General features: G+C 39.2%; 1 protein-coding gene across 1 annotated transcript in view; it reads left to right on the top strand.

Annotated features, from left to right (window-relative positions):
• The first annotated feature begins 1,715 nt into the window (after nucleotides 1-1,715).
• lpar1 (lysophosphatidic acid receptor 1) overlaps nucleotides 1,716-15,853 on the top strand; it is a 37,706-nt gene continuing 23,568 nt past the window's right edge. Inside the window, exon 1 of the mRNA XM_042508961.2 lies at nucleotides 1,716-1,849. The gene's annotated coding sequence lies outside the window, so the exon portion shown is untranslated. The remainder of the gene's footprint in view (nucleotides 1,850-15,853) is intronic.

Below are 15,853 nucleotides of genomic sequence, written 5' to 3'. Positions count from 1 at the left end.
TTTTCAATGCCTAAAATGATCTACACTCACATTTTCCAAGACAAGAGACAATGGTTGCAATATGAATTATAACTCTTGCCTGTTAAGAGCAAAAGGTAGATAGAACCTGTTTGGTACCAGGATGAGGTGGATGGTTAGGCCCATTAATTAAGCATTTGATCACTGCTTGAATCCCGTATTTGACCAACAGTCAGAGATCTTTCCCTTAAGTTAACCAGGTAGTTTTTGTGCTTAAACCCAAAGACACCTTATTTACTGCAGGGGCAGTTTTTTTTAAAAAAAGGGGTCATTCAACAAAGAAAAGCAACAAAAATCCCAAAGTTGGACATGAGGAATGTTTGGTGATTTCAGTTGAAAATGATTTGGAGTGAATAATAATCAAAATAGTTGCAGATGATTTTTCTTTCAAATTCAAAACCAAAACAAATTCAAAACAATTGTCACAGCTATACATGGGCAATCGTTGGGCCTGACCTATATTCTTGATTGAGCCTTTTTTTTTGGAATAATACTGGTGTGCAGCCTGACCTAAATAATGTATGAGCAACGGTGTATGTATACTTTGAGGACATATAGGCAACATCACTGTGCCTTTCCTTGAAATTGATACTAAATAACATTCAATCTAATTAACATATACAATGAGACAAATGAGAGAATGTCCTATTGTTCGGTGTGGCTTTAACACTTCATTTCATTCTACAGCCACAGTGGTTGGTTTACTACAAACACTTCACTAAGTGTTCACAGATGGTGTAAAGTTGGCAGACATAACTGTCCCTTCACCAAATACTTTCACATAACCTGAGAACTTTGTACAAGAAGGTTTAAACCTCACTTGGACACCAGCACCACCAGACAGGAGGAAATATTTCCAATATATTATGTGGAGGGTTAATTGGTAAGGAATACAATATGTCTTTGAGTCTCTCAGTGTCAGTCTCACGCTCTCTTTTTCTCTCCGCTTCACTCCACCCCTCTCTCCCTTCCTGTCTCTCTCCTAACAAGTTACTGAAAAAAATGTGTTTCCAATTAGGCGCTGAGGGAAAAAGAACAACTCACAACTGCGAACACTTCAAGAAATATCTTCGGTGACAGGACATTTACATCACAAAATATCTGTTTTTCTCAGTATAAGTTGGGGAAATGTAGACAAGTGAACTAAATGCACTTGTTAATAAAGTGTCACCTGTCTTATGTGCTGAGAGATTAAAAATCCACCAGTTCTGAGGGGAAAAAATCACCAGTTTTATTGATTTTAAAGATGGTGACACCTTTTAAACAGCAGAATAAGATGTGCAACAAATGACAATGCCCCTCTATTTAAATGCATTTCTTGCAGTGTGTGTGTGTGTGTGTGTGTGTGTGTGTGTGTGTGTGTGTGTGACGTAATGCGCAGACAAAGGTCCTCTCCTGCAGAGTGTGTGTGGCACTCTGTCGGTCAGAGAGAGAGGGAGAGAAAGACAGAGAGAGAGAGAGAGAGCTTGGCGGAGTCGCCGCGCCAGCGCAGAGAGGCACGGAGACGCAGCAGAGAGCATCAAGGCGACTTCATCTGCAAACAAATCAATCAAACAACTTCAGAAACTGGGACACACTGGTGGGGAAAAACTAAATATCGGAGGAGGTATTGCTTTTTTCTGCACGGACATAAAATGAAAGGCTTACCTGGCTGTATTTTGGATTTGGAGTCTTTTATTACACCGCTGCGACTTTGACACAAGAGTTGCGCAGGCAGAGTCTCTAGGAGTTGTCTGTTGGAGGGACTTCAGGCACCTCGAATCAAACTTGAGTTCCAGGAACCAGTCAGGGAGTAAGCTACCCACCTACTGCTTTCATTGGAAAGAAAACAGTGAGTATTTCTTATTGCTTGAATCCTTCGAAATTCACATTTGCTCCATCGGAGAAAAAAAAAAGTTTTTTTCTTTGGTTCACTTAAGCGCGTCTTATTTGCACGCACGGATGTGGGCATCTTTACATAATCAAAGTATACCTGCCACGTAGACGCGGCTGGGAAGCGTTCGGTTGAGATAAAGGCTTTGATGGCATTAGCAGATGCCTGAATCCGCTGTGCGCACCGTTATTTCGACAAGAGTGGTTGTGCGCACACAAGGGTCGAGAACGGGGACGCGGCTGAAATGAAGGACTTGTTGCGCCAGAGTTGGGCTCTTTATCAAACTTTGGGATTGGAACAATATTTGTGGAAGGGAGTGAGCGGAAAAAAAATAAGCGGGCGTCGGGTCTGAAACTAAAACTTTGACATCTGTCTTGATTTTCCACGCTGATCTGCAGGCAGCGAATGTGTTTGGAATTTTTGTTTTCTACATTGGAACTCTTACTCTCTCTATCCCTAGATGTAACCCCCTAAAAACCAAATAAGCCATAATCCAGCATCAGCTGTCAAACTATAGTGCTGTCAGTGTCAGCACTTCTATGTGTAATTGCTAAAAACATGATGAAGAGGCGCGCAGCAGATTGATAGCTCTTAAACATTTCTTGTGGTGTTGGCATCTTCCCAAAGTATATGCCTTGATGCTGTCTACTACCGGCAGGAGTCAACACACCATGCTGTGTCCTGGACTCAGGCCTTCAAATACAGCAATTTCATGAACTAACTTCACTTTTCGCTGAATTCTGTGAAAGATGAGGCATTGGCAAAACTGATGAAGTGGTTTGGTCCTGCTGCTGAGACTAAGACACAATCAGAAATTCATGATTCTCAGACAGACAGCCAATGTTATCCTGCATCACCTGCAACAAGGATGCAGTAAAGTGCATGTACTCATCCTGCTGTGACAAAAAACACACCATTTGTTGTTTCTCCTGAGTTATACAGTAGAATAAGAAGTCAAAAGTGGCAGCAATATTTTTTTCTAAATCTAGCATTCATGATAATTCTTGAATTAAAATCAGGTTCTGACCAGGTGCTTCCTGTTGTTTTTGAATGAGTAGAGCCATGATATCTCATGCGAATAGCTATGATTTTTCATTCAAATTAAATGTGCAGATGAAATGGATTATCAGTAACGGTTAGCAGTTACAGGAATGAACAAATCACATGAATTGCTGTAACGTTCATGGTGTTAATGAATGTACATCTTGGATAAGATACAGTGTTCAGGAATTAGGAGTAGCTGCTACTGAAGAGCAGTATTGGAACACTTGATATTTTTTCTGCCCAACAAGTAATTATAAACAAAGCACTCAAAAATGTTTGCCCATAGTAAGATGTCTCAATAACTGCTGGCCAGGCTGCTGTGAAACTTGTGTCTAAAGAGGATAGTTTCTAATATCTCTGGAGACTTTTGATGTTTCAGTTAGGGCAGGTCAGGTCTGACTTTTTACTTCACTAAAATTTTAGTTGCTTACAACAAACTAATTGCCCAATTGCTATGAAATTTGTTTGCATTAGAATGCGGCGCATGAAACCTATCACATGTGGATGAAATGCATCAGGATGTGTCAGACAGTGATGACATAATATAGGGAATGCGTGGGCCCTTGCTGGGTGAATAGGAGTGTAGATGGATAGGTCCCACAAAACTGCACTTTGATGTGGGATTATTCGCTACTCATTTGAATTGCAAGTTTTTTTTTCTACACCTTACCATGTGTTTCCCTTAACCTAACCATCTGTGACTTTGTCACCTTTACCTATTCATGTGTTGTGCTGTTATCGCTTAAACATAACCACATGACATGTCATTCCACCATGTACATTTGTTGACATCACAATAGCGGCATCCCTAAGCATAAACAACAAACGTAGAAGGATACCCAACTCTTATTATAAAGACGCAGAAGTCCATTGACAAATCTGTAACATGGGACGAGTTGGGATGAAAACGTGTTCTGACTCTTTGACCTTTCCCTTTATTGCCATCACCAGGCAAACATTTTGTAATTGTTTTGACACCTTGAGTTACCTCAAACCCAGTCCTCCAAGTCCTCCAACCCATACATCAAATAAGGTCCCATGTCCTTACCAAGGGAGTGTTTTCTGTATATGACCGTTAACACTCGCAGTTTTAAACTCCTGGATAATGTTGTGATTTGGTCACATTGCACCACAATTATGTGGAAAGGTTTAGGCAACAAAACTCCTTGGTTGGGTTTAGAAAAAAAAATTGTTTGGCTTAAAATAAGTTTGTTACTAAGGCATTGTAACTTGACATATTTAATGTGATTATGTTATACCATGCTATGTTAAAATACCTCTCTTTTGACTTTTGGTTTCACTTGGGACATGAACATGGTTCCCTGGATGATCTGAAGTATATAAGGGATTGGTCACTCCAAATTACATTAACTTTCCTCAACTGCCCCCTTGAAGGGAAATTAGACATAAACAAAAGACATTTCTAGTGAACCCCTGGCATTTTCTTTTCACCTACATTTCCACATGCAGCCAAGAAACAGAATTTCTAATCTGTCAGGTTGTATTTAGTAGGTTCTAAAGGTCTACTATAAACAAGTTATATACTCCCTGCATGCAATCATACCCTTTTGATGTTACCCAATTAATACTGATCTGAGGCTCAAATGGTTTGTGCATGTTTGTGAATTCACAAGACATGGTGAGAACAGTTTACCTCCCACCCACTGCCACAAACCTCAGGGGGTCTTTGATGGTTAAGTGGAGTGTGAGAACCATTGACACTTCTGTAGCTAGATTAGGTCTGTGGCTGTCAAGATGTTTTTATTATGGAATCCACATTCTCAGAATAATATTTCACAGCCAGTCACATTTGTTGACAGAATGCATTACAGTAAATTGATTTATGCCTGGTAGACATATAGGGACTTTTGAGCGATTTTTACTTTCTCTTACTATACAACCCTAAGTAGACCTCAGATTGAATGAGAGACATCCAGCAGCTACAGAAGGAGGTGGGATGACTAGACTGAAGAGTCTTCATAATTTTAAGCCTTGGATGGAAAAAGGGACATTTGACCTTTCCACTTTGGACATGAAGAATTATTATCACTTGTAATTGCCAAATTCCTCAGAAGCAGGGATGCAGCCCACTTGGTGTTCTGAACTAAGGTTTATTGAACCAAGAAACTGCTTGTTGATCTTAATTTAGTCATTTTTGTCATTTCATTGAAAATACTCAAGCAAATATGTAACTACACATTTTAACCCATCCCAATCCAAAAAGATAATCTTGGGGTCATCAAACTTTTTCCAGTAGATGAGATTTGACTTGTATGGCAAATGCTTTCCGTCTTAGCAAAAAAACAAAACAAAACACATGACCTTTTTTTGCCCAGCATTTTTTCACAAGCACAGCTACTGCCGATGGTTTTGACATGAGGAGATAAGATGATAGCTGATAGATGATAGACAGATGATAGCTGATAGGTTTCGAAATAGCATTTGGCCAGTGCTTTCTGCCTCTATCGCTCTACACACGGATGGTTTACCTGCCACTCAAATATGTTTGGACTATACCATGGCCACAAATGGACTACAAACGGAAACCAGAATACTTCCAGTACCAAAATCTTGTCCGGTTTCCTGCAGATTCTACACATGTATGTATCTGTCGATAGAGATTAAACATTTTTTTACCAGATTTTTTTCATTTATTGACCATACAAGTTTTTATGTATCCAAAGACTTTTTGGTGGATAACGACACTGTGTCACCCTGGATTTAACACATCAACATTCCAAATATGGGGTTAGAATAGTTCTCAGGAGCTCTGTGGTTTCCTCAGTAACCAGGGAGAGGTGCAAGCTATTAGTCCATAATGTTCTGGTTGATAGATTTGACAGGATAACAAAAACATACTCATCCCAAAGTTATTTCAAAACCTGTGAGATGCTGAAATGTGTAAGGGATAAGCTGATGCTTCTGACTTCTGACCCTCTTATTCAAACTAAACAAAACTCCCACTGCAGAGACATATCGTCTCTCCTGAAGATGGCTGTTTTATGTTTCCCTGCGTGAGCCCGACATCCGTCAAAAGAAAGGGTCCTTGAAACATCTGTGTTGTGATTACTGAAGGCACGATTCCTCCTCCCCCTCGTCTAAGGACCTGCATTCCACCCATTCTTACTCCCAACGTCCAGATTGTTTCCACATTCGGGCAGGTAACACAGTTGCATTTTGTGAGCCATTGTGGCAGTAATTAAATTTCCTTCAAGCCATGTGAACAGTGAAATGATTTAAGTAGTTCTGACAGCTATAAGACTATTAAAGATGCAACAAATAGTTACAAAGACTTATTTTATCTCCTGCATTGTCTCCTTAGTGGTCTTTTACAATGCATTGATACATGCTTGTATGTGGAGTTTCTCAGTACAACCATAAACCTGCACTATTTCTGTAGGAATTAAAAAAAAAAAAAATGATGCAAATGTTTATTCCTGTTTCATTTCCAGCTAGTGTACAAATCTGTGGTCGGGCCACTTCAACTGCTCAAAATAGATTAAGTGGCCAATCACATCATTAAAGCATGACATACCACAATGCAATTGGTTGTGATCATGCTTTTGGTTTGCAGTGGCATTGGACTTGTTGGGGTAGCATGCAATGGTCAGCCATGGGCTGCAGTCAAAAACGTAATAGCAGACAGCAAATCTTTAACTTCCCCAAACTTTAACTGCCTCTCATGTGCTTGATGCAGTTTGCTTATGTCATAGTAAAAACATCATTTTTGATATGAAAGAAAACCTCTTATTTGGTACTTATGGTCCTCTTCAAATGCTTCCTTTTGCCTTTTCTTTTTCTAACCCCATCGGATGTAAAAATAATACTGTGGTTTTGACAGGAAGCTGCTCTTGTCAGTTAGAGCGCACTGCTGCCATCGTGCATGCATGTGTGATAAACACACAAAAAAATGCAGTTCAGGATAGCAGACATTATTGACATTGTTATCGTATAATGTGGTTACTGTATGTTCAGTTTGAGCATAACATGTTGGGAGGGTCCTATGTTCTCCCGCCCAATGCCTTCTTAATATGATACATTAGTTCTTACCAAGGTGGTGTTGATAATTCAACACCACATATGAAAAAATAAGGTACCCTCTAATGGTGACTTCATTTTAATAATCCTTAGAGAATGTACAGAAAAATGTCCTTTTTCTGTACATTCTCTATCTAGTAGGGGTTAGTATCAGGGGAAAAAGGGAAAAGTCATGTTACCTTTGAATGCCCTGCAATGTATTTAACATATTCAAACGACTAAGGGAAATGGAGACTGGCACTGTGAAAAAAAAAAAGATGATGAGAAAGAAATTAAACAGAAACAGAAAGATAAGAAAACAGATCTGCATACCTGTTGAGCCTCATTTACTCTGCAGCCTCATGCTGACTGTCTACAACTATTAATGTGTACATACTGCTGGGCCGTCAACAGTGCAGGAGTTGCCATTGCACTCCACCCATATATCCATCAGGAAAGTTGAGTTTACTACAGAGTGTGTTTGTTTATTATGAAATCTAGGTTACACATGCAGTATCTCTACAGCATACATTTGCTTTCCCAAAGTTGTTTTATAATATAACAATGAGCCTCTGTACAACCTGTAGTGTACCTCTGAATTGTCACCTTCTGAGAAGCAAATAGAGACAAATCAGGATTGACTCATCATGCAAGTTAGACAAAGGGATTTTGGTTAGAGTGACCAGCAGCTCTAATCTGCTGTTGGTCACCCTCAGAGCTTGGCAGAATGCAATGTTTAAAATTTTGAGAGCACCAACCACAATGGTGCAATTTCAGAGGCTCATGCTGGCAGGCACCGAGCTGCATCAGCTTGAGAAAAAAAGCAATTGGTGGCCCTTACTGCACAGGGGAACTCATCATTCCCTAATGTCTTAATTCTATATGTGTGTGTGTGTGTGTGTGTGTGTGTGTGTGTGAGAGAGAGAGAGAGAGAGAGAGAGAGAGAAGGTAATGAGAGTTAAAATTGTAAAAAGGATGTCTCAAATTAGTCATGGGAAAAGAAAGAGGAACCAAAATGTGCAATAATGAGGAAATTAGTTTATACCAGCTGTATCTCAAGAATATCCCTTAAACACATACAGTAGTTAACTGAAAATAACTTGGACTTGCACAATATGTCACAGGTTTAGTTGTACTTGGTGACTCCTCTGAATTGTTGTGTTGGCTCTGCACTTCAGTATTTATAGTGAAACAATGACTATGACATTCAATTTCTGACTCTGTACTTTAATCTGAGAAGGTTTATATTGACATGAGGTGAACAGTGTGGAATTCACTAAAATCTCACCAGATTCTCCCCTCTGGTAAAACAATATGGAGCCAAATACTTAGTCCTTGAAGTAAGCCTGCCCCAGAGGGCACACAACTTCAGACTGTCGCAAATATTTGCATTTTGGCATGTCAGCAACCTGAAGCATACAGCCAAGACAAATATGCTGTAGCTTCAAGACAAGTCTCTGAATGCCACTGAATGGCACAGCCAAAGACTGGATCACCATATAACATTTGTGAAGTGACCTTAAAATGGAAGTTCAGACACTCCGCTTTCAGTCTGACTGCAAGTGACAAGATTTGCCTGGAAGAAACTCCCCAAGTGCACAAAGCTTGAAGTGATTAACCTTAAAAGATTTGAGCCGGATGCCAAATGGTTCTTGCTTTGACATGATGGGTTATTACATGAAAATGAATTGCCAAACCATCTACAACAGTGCAGAAAGTGAAGAGGTGGCATTACTTCTAGTCACTGTATATTATTTTATTACTCTTTTTCATTTTTTTTCTTTTGAGAAGCACTTGTTTGCCTTCAGTCTGGTCTTCATGTAAAGTTGGACTGAGGTCAGGTGACTGGCTTGGCCAGTCAAGGACATTCCACTGGTTGGCCATAGAAACTCCTCGGTCATCCTGCCTGTGTGTTTAAAAATATTATCCAGCTGCATTGTTCTAAAACTGGGGATGCAATATAAGGCCACAACTCATGCAATATAGATATGAAGACTCTCACCTTTAAAGGTAAAAGTTGAGACTTAAACCTCGTAGTCATTGGCCGTTTACCTCCGCCAAGAAAGTTATGTTTTGTTGGTTTGTTTGTCTGTTGGTTTGCCTGTTTGTCAGCAGGGTAACCAAAAAACTACTGGTCCAGTTTTCATGAAATTTGGCAGAAGGGTGCAGTATGGGCCAAGGACGAACTCGATGCAAGATGGGGCATTTGGCCTCGGTGGAGTTCTGCCATTTCCAAATGCCCCTCTAGTTTTACATGTAATGTGCTGAACTAGGGCAATCTACCACTTTCCAAATTCTTGCAAACTGTATATCACAATTGTTGCACAATTCCTTTGCATGAAAGATTATGGAAGTCTAATGTAAATTGTATTCCAACCTTTCCAATTTACCGCAGAGTTTGGCTTACATACATACAAGCATTTGTTTTCATTTAGTGCACAGCATTAATAATATTGACCAGCGACAGTCCGGAGCATTCTGAGATGAATCTGAAGAACGCTTCTGAGTCAAACCCTGAAATCTCTGCAGACCACACTGACGCAATCCCATATTGCATCTGAGCTTTGGTGATGTAATCTGTGGAATCTGTCTCCAATAGTGTGATTTCATCAGAGGATGACTGCACACACCCAACAAGAAACCTGACACATATGGTTGAAGCTGTTTATTTGGAGCCAGTCATAGTTAAATATTTGGGAAAGTTTGGTTATTGAAATGAACAACAACTTAATTTTTCTGAGGCAGAAAGATGTGTTTCCCTATGTTGGATCCAAGTAGAATTTCAATGTGTATTTGCATGTTAGTTTAGGTGTGAAGTGACGTACACACAATGTGTTGGTGTCGTGCAGCTTATGCTCTAAGCTGCATTTCTAAGAGTGTTTTCAAGGATTAATTTCATGCTTATATTTTCCCCAATCCTGCTATGTAGCTTAAAAACCTGCTTTACCAAAACATGTGGAACAGATCATAGCAGAAAAACCTTAAAGCAAAAAAGCTTATTAGATGGACGTTTGCAAAATGAAAGGGTGTGTTATGTGCTGTTACGCAGATAATAACCCATGAGTTGGATTTCAGTTGTCACTAGGCTTTCCCAACCTATGATCCTCAGTAGAATTTATAGCCAAATTAAAAAGGCTTTTATGTTATTTATGATTCTGGCTGTTATTTAGAAATAAAACATTGCTTTTGGTGGCTTTGGACATACCAGAAGCCATTGTCAAAACCACTCAGCCTGTCTCTACAGAGCTGAGTGTAATTTAGCACATTAAATCGTTCTATCTGGGGAATAAAACTTTATTTTGTCAGAGTACATCTGAAACTAAATGCTCCAGAAATGCATCTGTTGGTGGTGTGATGAAATGCTTCTCCCTCAGTTTCCTGTGGTTTCCTTAGTATCATCACTTGAAGTTATATTCTCAACAGATTCCCGTATTTATATCTATTTTAGTCAGAGATGTCCTATTATAGACAGAGGGACCACAACATATTCTATTTATGTTGATTTGACTGGAGTTGTCTTTTTTTCATGTCCTACAATACTATTTCTGATTCTCCTAATTCGGGTCTATTCTAGTTTGAGTCGAGTCAAGCCAAATGTAGACTACTCTATAAGACAAAGCAGATTCTGTCATTTGAACTTTCAAAGTTGAAGTTTTACCAAAAGTGAAGTAGTTCATCTTTGAGTCCAAGTGAAAGTTTGTGCCAAATTTGACCAATGAGATTTTCCTTCCACATTTACCTTGACCTCTGACCAATGGGCACCAATGACTCCATCCTTGAGTACAAGTGATTGTTTCTGGCAAAATCTGAATACATTTCTGAGATCTATTTTATCCTATTCTATCTTGTTTGCATGACTAATCATGATTTACTTAATTATCTTCTATTCTATTTTACAGTTTAAGTATTTGTGTCAAATATGGTCCAGTTTATGTGACTAATCCTATTTTATACTGTTCTATTCTACTCTTTTCTTTTCTATCTTAGTCATCACATTTAATGACTGAACATGTGTCAGTTTAAGGTTTCCTGTGCTGAGATGGAAGTGCTTAAGTGGTTAGAGAGGTATCATCCACTGACGAGCCATGAATCAGCCCGTCACGGCTGCAGTCACACATGACTCAGCACCACCTCTCAATCCAGCCCTTGTGCTGAGGTCTGCCGCTCCGCGGCAACTGTTTGAAACTATGTGTGCAAGTGTGTGTGTGGTTTGTGTGCACTCGCGCGTGATGTTAAAGAGAAAGTAAGAGAATGAAAGCCTATGTGTGTGTGTGTGAGTGTGTGTATTCTGAGTTGTAGAAGTCCTGTTTCTCCGCTTTCTGGGGTGGGAGTACGGAAACAATGGGCACATTGTGTGGAGAGTTGGCATTGAGGAGATGGGGGGAGGTGGAGGAGGAATGAGATGGAGAGGAGGAGACAGGAGAGGAAAGCTGAGGAAAAGAGAGGTGATGGCAGATGAGTTGAAGGGGGAGAAGAAGAGAGGAAAGGTAAGGAGAGGAAAGAAAAAGAGTGGTGCAGAGCAGAGAGACGGTGAGGTGCAAGGATTGTTGATGAACTTGGAAAGTATGGAAACAGGGTGAAGGGAGAGATGACAAATAAGAAGGAGAAATGGAGCAAAAGAAATAGAACAATATGTGGAACATAATTGCAGAGGAGGACAAGTGAGAGGAGAGATGGAAGAAGTGTGGAAAGTTTTCCCAGTTTCACTTGTCGGACATGTAATACCCAAGTTGCCACAACAGTGCCAAGTGGGAATTTGTGCATCAGGCTCACATTCAGAATTGAAATCTTTATACCCCTGTTGCACTAGAACATAGCTCATAAATCATCTTGGCAAAGTAAACCAGGATTGTTAAACTAATAGGAAGTAGCAGGAACCCTTGACCCAGGTCTGTCATACTGTATCACGTCCTGGACATTTCAGCCACGTATTTGTCATGTGAAGAATCATCCAAAAAACAGTTAAGAATTAGTTTGTTAACTAACTAATCTGAGGTATAGTCCTTATTCAACAGGCAGTTTCATGTTAAAGCAGAATCGACAGTTTGCAAGCATTCAGTGAAGAGACTTTCTATCACTTTCAGATGTTACCTCCATCATTCATAACCCATTCACATCAAAGCCTGCTTTAAGAAATGCTGCACATCTGAACTCTGCAGTGTGGATGATTTATTTTCAACACTAAAAATACTTTTTAAATCTTTAAAAATCCTCACCATGCCCCAGATATGTATAAAGGAGTCATTATTTAGTATGATAATTTGTGCATAAGTGTGATAATGCTTGATGTTTAGTGCCTTTATTTTTTAAATAGATAATTCTACAGCGCTAGAAACTACAGAGCCAAGGATTTACTGCAGGACACTATGCTGAAAAACTGCAGGGACCACTTCTGGTTATGAAACAGCATTTTTGTCTTTAACTTAAGCATTGAAGTGAGCTTCATATTATCATATTTTTGAGTTCCATAGTCAGGAGATGTATTCTGTTCTCCATAAAAAGTGAAAATCGCAATAATTCACTTTGAAACTAGACATCAGTGTGATAGTCTCACACACCAATAAATGTTCTCTACAGACTAAACGTTCTCTATGCATAGGAATAACATGTCAAATGTGAAGGTCAGTGGTGTTCTACTTAAAGCTTTATTCCTCTCAGGACTGTGTTAGCAATAGCAACCAGAAGGTTGTATGATGGATTGTTGAGAAACTGGGAGCAGACCACGGTCTAGTCTACTGTCTGAAAATTATGCAACTTCTGAATGAACCCAGCCAGTTTATCTCAATATGTGTTGGACCAATGATGACAAAACTCAAAGATGAACTGACATGTAGAGTTTCCACTTCGCTTATTATATTGACTAATGATGCCAGAGGTGGGTGGCTCTCAACGGGAAAAGGTCTTAATATATAGAAGACAAGAAGACAAAACGTTTTTGGCCATCTGGCTTTCGTCATTAGTTGATGAATAGTTCAATAGTTCTAAAAGCATCGTTCTTGGAACCGTCTTTGTTTTGTCCACACTGCAAGACCTGGAAATGATCCAAGTTCTTAGAAGATTGTTTTGAGATAATCACTTAAAAAAATATTTTATTCCTAAAATAGGAGGATTTTTTAAATACACTTTTTAAAGTGGCACTTACTATAAACAAAATGAAAAGAAAAATAGACTTATCTACGGCTGAATGGTTCGAGTGATAGGGCACGGTTCACTGTTGATCTTAGATTAAGGTTCAGTACAAAATACAGTAAGAACTGAACGCCACATCAACATTGAATATTTTTGTCTCAGGCTTTAAGAATATATATGTAGCAAGTTCTCTAAAAAAAAGCACAATATAAGTCATTTGTATGTTGAGTTTAGGGGATGTTTGTCGCCATGGTTACAGTAAAAACCATGTGGTTACAGTCAGGCAATGTCTGTGGTCATAGTTAAAAGAAACCTCCATTTGACTGTTGATAGGAATTGGTGAGCAAACAGCAGTCTCCCATGTTACAGTCAGATGTTTTTTTGACATCCATCCACATCAGCCTTTCATAATAATATCACATTACCTCCTCCAGTCATAATCACTATAGCTGCTAGACAACTTTGTCAATTGTATGTACAGACAAGTCATTTTTGGATATTTATACTATCATTCTGTTTTTTTTTTTTTTTTTGGGGGGGGGGGGTCAGATGCTGGATGTTGTTGTCTACCTATACATTCATAACATCCAAATGAGTCACCACAATTCCATCAAATTTCATATTATGTATTTGTGGTTATTTAAACACCACTTGGGCCAACATATACATGTGCACAAAAGAAAAAAAAATCTAAAGCACAGATTGCAATGACATGAAGCCATTTCCTTTTGGGAAAGTGATTTGTGGGGTGTAATGAGCTGTGCAGTCTCACGCAGCTGCAAGCATGACAACTCAGTGGATCTAGAAATATCATCTTATAAGAAAGGGTCTTGTTCGGCTGAAGTGAAAACATTTGAAAAAATAAACAAAAAAACCTGTGCTAAATATTTGTTTATAGTATATCTAAATGTAGGTGGATTTATTTTGCAAACAACAGGCGAAACATGTATGACTGTCTGTAAGAAAGGGACGACAATTGAGTATGTGTGTTAATTAGGCATATGAATATACGGATGCAGGCGCTGATACTTGAGTTATGACCTCACTTGAATGTATTCCAGGGTGGTCCTTTCAAAGCCTGTTAGACACACACACACGCACGCAAGCACGCACGCACACACACACACACACACACACACACACACACACACACACACACACACACACTTTCTCCTTTCTTCTCTCTCACCACACAGCCAGACTTTATCACACATTTCTAACAAGCATGAAGAGAGTGTGTCGACACACACTCAAGCACAGCAAGCATTTTGTTCTCTGTCTGTAACACCCGGGGTTCAACACATTGTACACACACACTCCTGAACTTTCCTCTCCCCCTAACAGACACACACTAAAATGCTTCAACAACTTAGTCATTCAAACTTTTCCTTTTATATACACACCCAGGTGCGGGAACACAGAAATCTAAAATCCCCCTTTTTTGTATCCTTTTTCTGGTGCAATCTTTCCCTTTTGCAAAACCCACCCACCGGCTGTTGCAAACATACACACAGATACACACACGCACACATACAGACACACACACACACACACACACACACACACACACACACACACACAATGACTGGATCTTTCTCTGCAGGCTCCAAGGGTCTGATGAAAGTTTTGGGAATGTGTACTGAGAGGCCACTGACACTTCCTCCACTTTCTAGTACTGACGAGTGGCCTCAGGCATCTAATACCCAGGCGACTGCTCCCTCCAGACGTTTAATGGCCATAAACCACAGATGACAAACAGAACAAATGAGCTTTCATCTGGGGTGGTTATTGTAGTAGGGACTCCATCATTGTGGATCTATTCGTCATTAGTGTTTTGGTAGATACAGTGATTAAAAACATCAAAATCACATGCAGGTTTCATAATGCCCTCTGTAAATTTATAAAAAAAAAAAAAACAAAACAAGGGGAAACAACAAACTCATCACAAACAGGAAAATCCAGTCAGATTGTAGAACACTGACTTGTGCTAATTTCTGACCCCATTATAACACATTTAATGCATATGTAGGAATAACATCTGCTTAAAGTTTTACTCTTATTTTATTTTTATTTTTTGTATGCACCACTTTACATAAATGTATATATGGTCATATCTTAAGTTAATTTATGCAGTCTTAGATATAGTGTTTTTAGTAGAAAATTCCCTCTTTGTTCTTTGTAGATGTTTTTAAGCTGCATTTTAGGCATAGTAATAGATTTTCTTTTCATTTTCTTTTTAAATTTTCACTTTAATGCACAAGAAACATGTAAGAGAAGCTACCAGACAGACTGTGTATGCAGTATAAATTATTTGTAAGCCATTTTTGAAGATGTTGCATAGTCAGATATTACAAGAGTTCAGCTGAAAGACAGACATACACAGTTATTGATAACCCTATTTATCTTTGAGATAGTCAATAAACCATACACTCAAAAATCAATTGGATGCTTTAGTGCTGCAGCACTATTCTCTCCATTTGTATGAGTTTGATCATTTTGTTGAGCAACTTCTGAAAGCAGCAGGGTGTTGGTGATTTCCAGCTGGTTAGAATCAGTTTCTTGGCAGTTTCCAATTTGTCCAACAGTGCCAATTGCTCATCAGATGTATAGTTAAAAAACAGAACATCTACAGAGTGCCAGTTGTGGGTCAGTGGGAAAATCCCTCCCACAGACCCTTGAGGACCACTGAAATATTTCACACCAGTGATTATGTAATTATGGAGAAAGCCAGAAAAGACGTGTTAAAGAGCCCTCTCCAACTTTGCATCTGTC

The sequence above is a fragment of the Plectropomus leopardus genome, chromosome 20, assembly GCF_026936395.1.
Source record: "Plectropomus leopardus strain MGB_pleo_1.0 chromosome 20, ASM2693639v1, whole genome shotgun sequence".
NCBI lineage: Eukaryota > Metazoa > Chordata > Actinopteri > Perciformes > Serranidae > Plectropomus > Plectropomus leopardus.
This window is presented reverse-complemented; position numbering and strand designations above follow the sequence as displayed.